The following is a 14,087-nucleotide window of genomic DNA, read 5'->3' on the forward strand; positions in this document are numbered from 1 at the left end:
CTAATACCCTTAAATCCTAATACCATTGGGCTTATGCAGAATGAGCTGCTGGGAGAGACTATTAGTGGGTATCTATTCTCTTTTCTTCTTACATGAAAACAGAATTTCTACTCAGCACAAAAGCAGATATACCATGAAGGGTAATCAAAAGACACTGGGAAACCTCAAAGTATAGTGTCCCTGCTGATGGCTTAACCAGTCAGCTCACGGCATTCCTCTGGCCATGGAGATTGCTTTGCAGCTAGCAGGCAACTCACCCATTTCAGACCAATACAATGTTGGGTAGGTTTCTTGAGGTTGTTGTAAAAGAGATGGAATGGAAGAGTTCTCATTCTTAAGGTTTACTGGAAGCCAGCCTCCCTCTTTCTGGGCAATTTGATTTAAGGGTATGAGGCCTCAAACTACTGCAGTAATTTGGCTATAATGACAAAAGCTATGCTCTAGAAGAAGTTAGCACAGCAAGATGCAGAGATATGGGAAGACAGTGAAAAACTGAATTTGAGCAATCCTAAAGTCTGTGTGTTACACCTATAGATCTTTAATTATGTGAGTCAATCCATCATTTAAGCCAGTTTGAGGGTTTTTTGTTTGTTTGCCTAGAAAACACACATCTAATGAAGAAAATATATCCATAATCTATAAACAACTCCCTAAATTCAGTAATAAAACAAACAAAAAATTTCAAAAACAGGCAAAAGTTCTGGCCAAGATAGAGGCATAGGTAGATATACTTTGCTTCTTTGTACCAAAAGAAGGACAACAAATTTAAAAAGAAAAATAACAAGAACTTCCAGAAAATCAAACTGTATGGAAGTCCAACAACTAAGGAGTGAAATAAGAAACACTCATTCAGCCCTGGCTGGTGTGGCTCACTGGATTGAGTGCTAGTCTACAAAGTGGTAACCGGTTTGATTCCCAGTTAAGACACATGCCTGGTTTGAAGGCCAGGTCCCCAGTAGGGGTGCATGACAGGCAACCACACACTGATGTTCCTCTCCCTCTCTTCATTCCTCCCTTTACCTTAAATAACATAAATAAAATCTTAAAAAAAAAACCCAAAAGGAAAGAAACATTCATTCACTGGTAGGAGGTGCAGTGACAAGCAGCCAGGGCTGAGAGGACAACAAGGAGGCAGCTGGCAGACTAGGTGGTCCCACATTCATGTATGGATAAGCCAGGAGAAACAACTGGGGAATGAGAGCAACTCAGGGTTCTAGCTCGGTAAAAAACCTCTGGCTGTAAAAAAAAACAAAACAAAACCTGTGATGATCATGGTGGCAGGAAAAACTCCTAGCCTCACAGGAGAGTTCATTGGAGAGACCCAAAGAGCCCGCCCACTGAGCAAGGTGCATTGTTCTCTCTTGGACCCCTTGCCCACATATAGCGACCTGGGTTGCCTGGGCCTGGAGAATACCTAAGGCTCCACCCCTTATAACACCACCCCTAAGGCACACCAAGACAAAGAAATATGGCTTAAATGAAATATGGCTCAAATGAAAGAACAGATCAAAGCTCCAAAAACAGAACTAAGTGATGAAGAGATGGCCAGCCTATCAGATGCAGAGTTCAAAACACTGGTAATCAGGATACTCACAGAAATGGCTGTATAGTTGCAAAATAGAGGAAAAAGTGAAAGCTATGAAAAGTGAAATAAAGGAAAATATACAAGGAACCAACAGTGAAGGGAAGGAAACCGGGACTCAAATCAACAACTTGGACCAGAAGGAAAAAATAAACATGCAAATGGAACAGAATGAAGAAACTAGACTTCAAAGAAACAAGGAGAGGCTTAGGAACCTCCAGGACAACTTTAAATGTTCCAACATGTAAATCATAGTGTGTCCCAGAAGGAGAAGAGGAAGAAGAAGAAATTGAAAACTTATTTGAACAAATAGTGAGAGAACTTCCCCAATCTGGCAAAGTAAATAGCCTTGCAGGAAGTCCAGGAAGCTCAGAGAGTCCCAAAGAAGTTGGACCCGAGGAGGAACACACCAAGGCACATCATAATTATGTGACCCAAGATTAAAGAGAAGGGGAGAATCTTAAAAGCAGCAAGAGAAAAGAAGACAGCTACCTACAAATGAGTTCTCATAAAACTATCAGCTGATTTCTCAAAAGAAACCTTGCAGGCAAGAAAGGGCTGGAAAGAAGTATTTCAAGTGATGAGAGGCAAGGACCTACAACCAGGATGACTCTACCTAGCAAAGCTATCATTTAGAATGGAAGGGCAGATAAAGTGCTTCCCAAATAAGGTCAAGTTAAAGGAGTTTATCATCACCAAGCCCTTATTATAGGAAATGTTAAAGGACTTATCTAAGAATAAGAAGATGATCAAAAATATAAACAGTAAAATGACAACAAACTCACAACTATCAACAAATGAACCTAAAAACAAAAACCAAAACCAAACTAAGCAAACAACAAGAACAGGAACAGAATCATAGAAATGGAGATCACATGAAGGGTTATCAGCAGGGAGAAGGAGGGGAAAGAATGGGGGAAAAGGTATGGGGAATAAGCATAAATGGCAGGTACTAAATAGACGGGGAGGTTAAGAACAGTATAGGAAATGGAGATGCCAAACAACTTATATGTACTACCCATGGACATGAACAAACGTGGGGAAATGCTGGTGGGAGCAGTGGTGCAGGGTAGAAGGGAATAAAAGGGAGAAAAAAATGGGACAACTGTGATACCATAATCAATAAAGTATATTTTTAAAAAATTTAAAAAGGCCAAAAGATTTGAAGATATACTTCACCAGAGAAGATACACAAATGGCAAATAAACACACAAAAAAGATGATCAACATAATTAGTTATTAGGAGCAAATTAAAGCCAGAATGAAAACTACTACACATCTATTAGAATGGCTAAAACTAAAAATTTGACAATACCAAGTGCTAACAAATACACATAGCAACTGAAATTCACACAATGCTGGTGGGAATGCAAAAAGAACAGCCAATATTTAGAAAACACTTTGACGGGTTTTTCCCCCCTCCTTATCAAAGTCTGTATATTTTTTAGCAGTTTTAGGTTCACAGTTTCTTTTGTTTGTTTACTTGCTTGTTTGCTTATTTATTTATTTTTTAAAAGTATTCTCATTTTAAAAAGATTTCATTTACTTTTTAGAGATAGGACAATGGAGGCAGAAAGAGAGGGATTGGTTTGTCGATTGGTTATCCCTTCCGTGCCCCTCAACTGAGGACCTGGCCCACAACCCGGGCATGTGCCCTGACCAGGAATTGAGCCTGAACCAGTGACCATTTGGTTCTCAGGCCAGTGCTATATCCACTGATCCACACCAGCCAGGGTGACAGTTTCTTTTAAAGTTAAGCATATTTACTGGATGATCCAGCAATCCCATTACTCCATATTTATCTAAGAGAAATGAAAATTTTCTTCCCAGAAAAACTTGTACATAAATGGTTATGGTGGTGTAATCACGAAAAACTGCAAGCAACCCAAATGTCCTTCAACTGATGAAAGGCTAAGCAAACTATAGTACATCATGGAATGAAACATACTACTCAGCAATGAAAAGGAACATGCAACGATGTGGATGAACCTCAAATGCATCTTGGTAAGTGAAAGAAGCCACACACAAAAGGCTTCGTATGTATGATTCCACTTATATGACGCTCTGAAAAAGACAAAATTATAGGGACAGAAGATCATCCATTGCCAGGGGCTGGGTGGTTGGGGGAGACTGAATACAAAGGAGCAGCACAAAGGAATCTCAGGGGAGGGTGGTTGAAATGGTTTTGTATCTTGATTGTGGTGGTTATTATATATATTATATATAATTATATATATTTGTACAGATATATACACGAAAAGTGAATTTTATTATATATAAACTTTTGAAGTGAATAATTTTTTTAAAATTCTGTGACTGCAGTGGTTCTCAATCTATTGGATGAAACAGAGTTTCAGTCTTCAAGGAACTTTTAGTGCAGGAGGTTAAATGAAGGTAACTGCTGTAAGAAACTGTCTAATGAAAGGTACACACACGTAGACATATAGCAAGGATAGAGAGACAAGTACAAATGCATGCAACTTCAAAAACTAATACATACTGGTAGTGGAATAAATATAACGAGGTAAAGTTAGTGGGAAAAAGCTTCCTGGAAAGGATGAGCATAGGTTATAATAACAACATCTCACTAGGACCTGAAGGCATTTTGGAAGACAAAGATTTATAGAAGTACAGATTTCATAATTTTCTTGGTATTCCCTATAAGGCCTAGCACAATACTGTGCATATTACTGGGTTTTGGTTAATGATTTTCTATTACTCTTATTACTACATAGCATAAATATAATAAATTGTTCACAGGAATAAAAAGGCATTCAAATCAAAGGCATTCAAATCAATTTCTTGTGTCCAGAAGAAATTTCTATTAGTTCCAGACTGGCTCAGATCCCAAGGACTGTTCCCTTGCTATGAGCAAAGTTTAGGGGTGGCCACTTTGTAATGCCTTGATCCAGCTTAATCAAGGTCCTATTTCAGCTATGGCCTGGTTTGCAGTTTAAGTAACTGGTATCGACCTTGTGCTTCTTGCTCTATATGAAGGTGAAAGCTCCAAAGAGTACAGGAACACAAGGTCCCAGCTGCACAGGTGGGCATACTTCATGGGGCAGCCCCCTCCACTTGTCTTCCTTTCCCGCTTGACTGCTGGGCTCAATGTTCTGCAGAAACCAGCCTTGATGGTATCTTGTTTCCCAGATCTGCAAGGGCCCTCTCAGCTGCAGATTGGTGATGTGACAATTAACCTTCAAAGTGGCCTGAACCAGGTAAGGGGCACAGAGCAGTAACCACCTCCGGAAAGTCAGCCCCTTGCAAGCCCACTAGTACCTTAAAAACCCAGTGCTACTGTGATTTGCCAGCGGAAAAAACTGTTTAGTTAACAGTCTTTACCCACCCTGCCAGGGCCCTTAGAGCCCTGGACTTCTCCCTATCAAAAGGGTTCCCTCCCGCAAGCTACAGGCGAGGGAGAATAAAGAAGTCATTTCATTCAGATAAACCCTGTAATTCCTCTCCTTTATGACACTTCCTAGCTAAACAATTCACCAGGGCACTAAACTATCAACTTTTTGGTCAAATTTGCTTTCATTCTCAATTCTAAAGCCTACTAATTTTTCATGGAAACATCTTACTCTTGTTTCACTGTTGTTTTGGTTTTGGTTTTCTGTTACCGCACATTGGTCCTTCATAAGTACACCTATCTACAATCTTAATGCCGTAGAGGCAGGCTCTGGCTCTGATCCTTATAGTGGAGCCTAGCAATACATGATTTTTTTCAATAATAGGAAAATAACGGTCTAATGAAAAATATTCACAGTACCCAGGCTCCCCCTGTAGCAAAGTCTCTTCCTGTATATAAGCAAACAGAAAGGGATTCCGTGAATCACCAAGAAGTTTCGGAACAGAAAGTCACCTATTCCCTTCCACAAGGTTTTTTGGGTATATATATGTATTTTTAATGCAATAAATCAAACTACCTTTATCTCCTTTCCCTACTTCACATGCTCAGAACTACAAGAGTTCCAAACAATTCACAGATGAGACATCACTTCACATACACTTATATTTATTCCGTATTTTAATTTAGTGCCAAAATATAGACCTTGCATCCTACAACCTTATCCACTGCCCTATACACTCCTTTTCCTCCTCTCCTACTTTACTCATAAGGAAGAGGCAATGTCTAAGGTCCCTGCCTACCATTCACTCTAACTTTGCCCCAAAAGTACCTTGTCAGTTTCATGTTTTAGTTGTGGCCAGATCTGGGAGATTATCTTCCAAAAGTAGAAACTACTGTGGAAGTTTGGGGAAATTTCCCTACCCAACCCACAGAAGTTTGAAGAGCCTACAGAGCAACTAATGGGCTTCAAATTCATGCATCCTAAACAGAGGTACCACCCAGAGGGCTGTCTTCCCAGGAGCTCAATCATAATCCATGAAACGGCTCCTCTGCCAGGAAGACCAAGATTGGTAGAAGTGGAAACCTTTCTAGCCAGGCTTTTCCTCAGGGCTGTGGGGAAAAGTCTCTGAGGAGGCTCTGGCGCTAAATAGGGGAAAACAGAAAACAGCACCTGGGCTAGCTGGATGCAAAGAGAATAAGCAAGCCATCCCTGGCAGGAGCTAGAAGGCCCTCTGCACAACAATTGGGTGCATGAATTAACACCTGAATTTTGGAGATCACTTCACACCAACCTAACAAATCAAGGCAGGAAAGCAAGCCAGAGCTCAGATGATGTGTTTAAAGTGGTGGGACAAGCAAGGCTTCAAGCCTGGTTTTATCATCCATGCTGTTGCAACATGCTTGAGGCAAGGCACAGTGAGCCTCTGGGCCTCCATTATCTTCCAGGATAGCAGCAACTTCCCAGGCAATACAAATGTAAGATCTAAGCATTCTGGGTTTGAAATTCTTGGTTCCATGTGCTAGTGAGAAGTTATTCTAACTTCATAGGACACTTTACCATTCAGCTAGGTTTCATATATATTCCCTTATTTAATACTTATGATAACCATGTGAGATGGCTATTCTTTCCATTTTACAGAAGATGAAGGGAAAACTTACAGATATTAGCACTTACAGAGACATAGTAACAAACCCAAAGTCACACTTAAAAGTCAGGTCTTTTGATTCCCAGTCTGGTATGCTTTGCATTACCCAGTGTTTTTCAAACTTTGTTTTTCAGGGTCTTCAGCAATTCCATGGAGGCTTTTGTGAGGTCCTGTGAAGGTTCTTCCAGCAGGCCAGAAACTTTATTTCTTGATTTTTTAAAATAGAAAGGGACATCAATTTGTGTTCCACTTATATATGCACTCATTGGTAAATTCCTTGCACAGTGGCCATGCCAATCTTCTCTGTATCATTCTAATTTTCGTACATGTGCCTCTGAAGCAAGCACCATTGGTTAATTCTTTTATAAACCCTGTTTGGGCATCGAACCCCCAACTGTGGCATATCGGGATGATGCTCTAATCAACTGAACTACTCAGCCAGGGCTGGATCCGAAACTTATGAAAATACTGCTCAGTGATGCCTGACTTTGGTACAGCCCTTTGATTTCAAGTACATTTGCTTCCCTCAGCAATCCTCAGAGCATTGTTAGGCCTCACTTTCCCCTGAGCTGCAATGAGTAAGAAGGGTAAATATACACAGGTAGGGCCTTGAGTGCCTTGAAAGCAAGCCTCATTGCTATAACAACCGCAGTCTCACAGGGTTGTGGCGAGAGAAGTGGGCAAAGCAAAAGGAAGTCTGTTACTGATATTCCGTGCCACCAAGTGATAATGCAACCGTTGATCTTCCTGTTAAAGACTTTGAAGTGCTCACAGTTATGAAATTCTCTCAGATTGGTTTTTAAAGTTCCTTTAAAAGATCTAGCTCTTAAATGAGTTCCAGTAGCTTCCTGCATCAGCAGTCCAGTGACTACTGGACTAACACATTTCCTGTGACTACTCTGACAGAATGGGGTAAACAGTCCTTGTTTTGGTGGCTGCCCACCATCTGAACCTCCATCCTATATTTGAAGAATTCCTTACCATTTGAACTTTAGTAAAAAGAAGGGCCAGTGTCCTGCTATGGAAGTAAAGGGACCGCTTGCTTCCCCAGCACCTATGGCAGCTAGGGCAGAGATGTGCAATCTGCCCCCAGCCAGCCGGGTGTTTCCATCTAGGATTTTGACTCAGGAATATCAACACAGAGAAAGAAGCAGAAAAAGAGAATTTATTGAGCAACAGCAATGCCCAGTTTCTGCACCACTGGTGTGCATGTGGTGTCCAGTGTTGGCAGCAAGAGAGACTTCATCAGACTGGCTCTGTGATAAGATTTTAGCAGCGATTGCAGCTCTCCCCGCCCCCCTTTATGTAGGCCTGTGTTCAGAGCTTGATTCTCCAGGAAATCCTATGACCTGATCTATCTAACTGCTTCTTTTCATTGCTCAGGCCCAAACTTTGGCTACATCACTGAGTCTTCTTTGCAATGCGGTTCCCAGTCCATCAGGGAATTCTGTATGTGGCCTGGTAGTCCTGTTCCCAGATGCCATTACCCCACACAAGATACGGCAATAGCTTCTTAATGGTCTCCCTGCTTTCACCTTTGTTCCCATGCTGTCCTGTCTCCACACAGTCGTCAGTGATCTTCTAAAATCATAAGTCAACATCCTATCACTCCTCTGCTCAAAACCATATAACAGCTTCTCATCTTATTCAAAATAAAATCCCAAGTACCTCTCCCATCTCTATGATTGGCTCTGCTTGTTATCTTTCTAACCTGGTCTCCTGTCAGTTCCTCACTTGCTCTGGCCACACTGGCCTCCACATTATTCTTCTTCACAATGGGGAGCACACTCCTGTTGCTGGACCATTAGCATTGCTGTCCCTTTTTCCTGGAATGCTCTTCTCCAATGTTCCCATGTGACTTGTTTCCTTACTCCAATCAGGTCTCTACTTAAATGTACCTTTATTACATAGGCTTTCTTGAACACCCTATCTAAGATAGCACTCCTGGAGACTTCTAGCCAAGATGGAGGTGTAGGAAGATATGCTTTGCCTCCTCACACAACCAAAAGAAGGACAACAATTTTTTAAAGCATTTTATTTATTTATTTTTAGAGAGAGGGAAAGAAACATCAATGCGTGGTTGCCTCTCACATGCTCTCCACTGGGGACCTGGCCTGCAACCAGGCATGTGCCCTGACTGGAAATCAAACTAGAAACCCTTTGCTTCACAGTTCAATGCTCAATCCACTGAGCAACACCAGCCAGGGCTGAAGGTCAACAAATTTAAAAACAAAAAAACAACCAGAACTGCCAGAAAATCAAAGTGTATGGAACTCAGACAACCAAGGAGTTAAAGAAGAAACATTCATCCAGACAGGTAGGAGGGGCAGAGATGGGCAGCCGTGGTTCAGAGGACCCATGGCAATTCAGCTGGGGGAAGACTAGGGCAGGAGAGGCAGCAGCTGGCAAACCGAGTGGTCCTACATTTGCATGTGATAAACGGGGAGGAACAACTGGGGAGTGAGACAGACTGTGCTACCCAGGGTTCCAGCATGGGAAAATAAAGCCTCAAAACCTCTGACTGAAAAAACCTGTGGGGTAGTGGTAGCAGGAGAAACTCTCAGCCTCACAGGAGAGTTTATTAGAGAGACCCACAGGGTCCTAGAACATCCACAAACCCACCCACCTGGGAATCAGCACCAGAAGGGCCGAGTTTGCTTGTGAGTAGTGGAGGAAGTGACTGAAAGCTGGCTGAGAGCTGAGCAAGGGGCACTGTTCCCTCTCAGACCCCTCCCCTACATGCAGTGCCACAACACAGCACCATGGGTTGCCCTGCCCTAGTGAATACCTAAGGCTCCACCCCTTACTATGTAATAGGAGCACTGAGACAAAAAAATATGACTCAAATGAAAGAACAGATCAAAACTCCAGACAAAAACACAACTAAGTGATGAAGAGATAGCCAACCTATCAGATGCAGAGTTCAAAACATTGGTAATCAGGATGCTCACAGAAATGGCTGAGTATGGTTGCAAAATAGAGGAAAAAGTGAAGGCTATGAAAAGTGAAATAAAGGAAAATATAAAGGAACCAACAGTGAAGAAAAGAAAACTGGGAATTAAGCCCTGGCTGGTGTAGCTCAGTGGATTGAGTGCGGGCCTGCGACTCAGACGATTGAGGTTTGATTCTCAGTCAGGGAACATGCCTGGGTTGCAGGCCAGTTCCCTGCAGGCCAATTCCTAGCAGGGGACGCACGAAAGGCAACCATACATTGTTGTTTCTCTCCCTCTCTCCTTCCCTTCCCCTCTAAAGATAAATAAATAAAATCTTAAAAAAAAAAAAAGAAAAGAAAACTGGGAATTAACAGCTTGGACCAGAAGTAAAAAACAAACATTCGAACAGAACAAAATGAAGAAAAAAGAATTCAAACAAAAGAGGAGAGGCCTAGGAACCTCCAGGACAACTTTAAATGTTCCAACATGTAAATCATAGTGCTGCCAGAAGGAAAAGAGGAAGAGGAAGAAATTGAAAACTTATTTGAACAAATAATAAAGAAGAACTTCCCCAGTCTGGCAAAGGAAATTGACTTCTAGAAAGTTCAGGAAGCTCAGAGAGTCCCAAAAAAGTTGGACCCAAAGAAGCACATACCAAGGCACATCATAATTGCATGACCCAAGATTAAGGAGAAGGGGAGAATCTTAAAAGCAGCAAGAGAAAAGGAGACAGTTACCTACAAAGGAGTTCCCTTAAGACTGTCAGCTGATTTCTCAAAAGAAACCTTGCAAGCAAGAAGAAGCTGGAAAGAACTATTCAAATTCCTGAAATGCAAGGACCTACATCCAAGATGATTCTATCCTGCAAAGCTGTCATTTAGAATGGAAGGGCAGTTAAAGTGCTTTCCAAATAAGGTCAAGTTAAAGGAGTTCATCATCACCAAGCCCTTATTATAGAAATGTTATAGAGACTTAATCTAAGAAAATGAAGAAGATAAAAAATAAGAACAGTAAAATGACAACCAACTCACAACTATCAACAACTGAACCTAAAAAACAAAACAAAACAAAAACAAACTAATCAAACAACTAGGACAGGATCAGAGTCACAGAAATGGAGAGCACATGGAGGATTATCAGTGGGGGAGTCCTTGGGGAGAGAGGAGGAAAAGGTACAGAGAATAAGTAGCGTAAATGGTAGGTAGAAGATAGACGGGGAGGTTATGAATAGAATAGGAAATGTAGAAGCCAAACAACTTATATATATGACCCATGGACATGAAAACTAAAGGGGGAGAATTCAAGTGAGAGGGGGTACTCAGGGCAGAGGGAATAAAGGGGGGGATGGGACAACTGTAACAGCATAGTCAATAAAATATATTAAAATTAATAAATAAAATAGCACTCATCTTCTCTGCCAGATTCCTTCCTTCTTTTTCTTTTTTTAAATATTTTTTATTTAATTCTTGTTCAAGTACAGTTTTCATTCTTGTATTCGAAGCCCTGCCCCCCCAGTGCTCCCCACCTCCCTCCCATCTCCGCCCCCCACCTTAGTTATTGTCCATGTGTCCTTTATACTTGTTCATGTGAGTCCTTCCCTTTTGCCCTTGTGATTCTCTCCCCTCTCCCCTCTGGACCCTGTCAGCACGTTCTGTATTTCAGTGTCTTTGGTTACATTTTGCTTGCTTGTTTGTTTTGTTGTTTAGATTCCTGTTAAAGGTGAGATCATATGGTACTTGTCTTTCACTGCCTGGCTTATTTCGCTCAGCATAATGCTTTCCAGTTCCATCCATGATGTTGCAAAGGGTAGGAGCTCCTTCTTTCTTTCTGCTGCATAGAATTCCATTGTGTAAATGTACCATAGTTTTTTGATCCAGTCATTGACCAATGGGCATCTAGGTTGCTTCCACCTCTTGGCTATCGTAAATTGTGCTGCTATGAACATTGTGGTGCATAGGTGCTTTTGGATTGGTGTTTCAGGGTTCTTAGGATATAATCCTAGCAGTGGAATTGCTGGGTCAAAAGGCATGTCCATTTTTAGTTTTCTTAGAAAATTCCAAACTGCTTTCCATAGTGGTTGTACCAGTCTGCAATCCCACCAGCAGTGAACTAGAGTCCCCTTTTCCCCACAACCTCTCCAACACTTGTTGTTTGTTTCTTTGTTTATGGTAGCCATTCTGACTGGTGTTAAGTGGTATCTCATTGTGGTTTTGATTTGCATCTCTCTGATAGCTAGTGATATTGAGCATCTTTTCATGTGTCTCTGGATCCTCTGTATGTCCTCCTTGGAGAAGTGTCTGTTCAAGTCCTTCGCCCGTTTTTTAATTGGGTTGCTTGTCTTCTTTGAGTAGAGTCATGTGAGTTCTTTGTATATTTTGGAGATTAAACCTTTGTCTGAGGTATCATTGGCAAATATGTTTTCCCAAACTGTTGCTTCTCTTTTTATCTTGATACTGTTTTCCTTGGCCATGCAGAAGCTTTTAAGTTTGATGGGATCCCATTTGTTTATTCTTTCTGTTATGTCCCTTGTTCTAAGGGACGTATCAATAAAAATATTGCTGCGTGGAACATCTGAGATTTTCCTGCCAATGTTCTCCTCTAGGGCTTTAATGGTTTCACAGCTTATATTTAAGTCTTTCATCTACCTTGAATTTATTTTGGTGTATGGTGTAAGTTGGTGCTCGAGTTTTATTTTTTTGCATGTGGCTGTCCAGTTCTCCTAACACCATTTGTTGAAGAGGCTATCTTTACTCCATTTTATGTTACTGCCCCCTTTTTCAAATATTAATTGACTGTAGAGATTTGGGTTTATTTCTGGGCTCTCTGTTCTATTCCATTGGTCTATGTGCCTGTTTTTATGCCAGTACCAGGCTGTTTTGATTACAGTGGCCTTGTAATACAGTTTGATATCAGGTATTGTAATCCCTCCTACTTTGTTCTTCTTTCTCAAAATTTCAGCTGCTATTCGCGGTCTTTTGTAGTTCCATATAAATTTTTGAAGTGTTTGTTCTATGTCTGTGAAATATGCCATTGGCACTTTAATAGGCATTGCATTAAATCTGTAAATTGCTTTGGGTAGTACAGACATTTTGATGATGTTAATTCTTCCAATCCATGAACATTGTATATGTTTCCATTTGTTTGTGTCTTCCTTGATTTCTGTCTTCAGTGTTGTGTAGTTTTCTGCATACAGGTCTTTAACCTCTTTGGTTAGGTTTATTCCCAGATATTTTCGTTTTCTTTTTGCTATATCAAATGGAATTTTTTTCTTGATTTCTGCCTCTGCTGTTTCATTGTTAGTATACAAAAATGCCTTTGATTTCTGGATATTGACTTTGTAACCCGCTGTTTTGCCAAATTCATTTATTAGTTCGAGCAGTTCTTTGGTAGAGGCTATAGGATTTTCCATGTACACTATCATGTCATCTGCAATCAGTGACAGTTTTGTTTCCTCCTTTCTGATTTGGATGCCTTTTATTTCCTTTTCTTGTCTGATTGCTGTGGCTAGAACTTCCAATACTATATTGAATAGAAGTGGTGAAAGTGGACAAACTTGTCTTGTTCCTGATCTTAGTGGAAAAGTTTTTAGTTTTTGTCCATTGAGTATGATGTTGGCTGTAGGTCTTTCATAAATGGCCTTTATTATATTGAGGAATGCTCCCTCTATTCCCACTTTGCTGAGTACCTTTATCATAAATGGGTGTTATACCTTATCAAAAGCTTTTTCCGCATCTATTGATGTGATCATGTGGTTTTTGTGTTTGCTTTTGTTTATGTGGTGTATTACATTTTCTGATTTACAAATACTGAACCATCCTTGCATCCCTGGGATGAATCCCACTTGGTCGTGGTGTATGATCTTTTTGATGTATTGTTGGATGCGATTTGCCAATATTTTATTGAGGATTTTAGCGTCTATGTTCATCAGCAATATTGGCCTGAAGTTTTCTTTCTTTGTTGTGTCTCTATCTGGTTTTGGAATTAGGATGATGCTGGCTTCATAAAAAGAGTTGGGGAGTTTTCCCTCCTTTTGGATTTTTTGGAATAGTCTGTGAAGAATCGGGGTTAGTTCTTCCTTACAAGCTTTGTAGAATTCTCCTGTGAAACCATCTGGTCCGGGGCTTTTGTGCGATGGCAGTTTTTTGTATTACTTCTTCAATTTCATCTGCTGTTATTGGCCTATTCAGGTTTTCTGCTTCTTTTTCATTGAGTTTTGGAAGATTATATTTTTCTAGAAATTTGTCCATTTCATCTAGATTTTCAAATTTCTTGGCATACAGCTCTGCATAGTAATTCCTTACAATCCATTGTATTTCTGTGGTATCAGTTGTAATCTCTCCTCTTTTACTTCTTATTGTGTTTATTTGGGTCCTCTCTCTTTTTTCTTGATGAGCCTACTTAAAGGTTTATCTATTTTGTTTATCTTTTCAAAAAACCAACTCCTGGATTCATTGATCCTTAGATTTGTGCTTTTAGTCTCTATGTCATTTAATTCTGCTCTGATCTTGGTTATTTCCTTCCTTCTACTTGCTCTGGGCTGTCTTTGTTGTTGTTCCTCGAGTTCTTGGAGGCGTCGG

At 40.6% G+C, this 14,087-nt stretch overlaps 1 non-coding gene across 1 annotated transcript; it reads right to left on the reverse strand.

Annotated features, from left to right (window-relative positions):
* Positions 1–6,821: 6,821 nt before the first annotated feature.
* LOC119001732 (U6 spliceosomal RNA) lies at positions 6,822–6,924 on the reverse strand. The gene has a single exon (XR_005069624.1). It is a non-coding gene; the product is annotated as a U6 spliceosomal RNA (small nuclear RNA).
* Between the last annotated feature and the right edge of the window lie 7,163 nt (positions 6,925–14,087).

This window comes from Sturnira hondurensis, unplaced genomic scaffold, assembly GCF_014824575.4.
Source record: "Sturnira hondurensis isolate 20B ecotype Veracruz unplaced genomic scaffold, ASM1482457v3 Scaffold0017082, whole genome shotgun sequence".
Lineage (NCBI taxonomy): Eukaryota > Metazoa > Chordata > Mammalia > Chiroptera > Phyllostomidae > Sturnira > Sturnira hondurensis.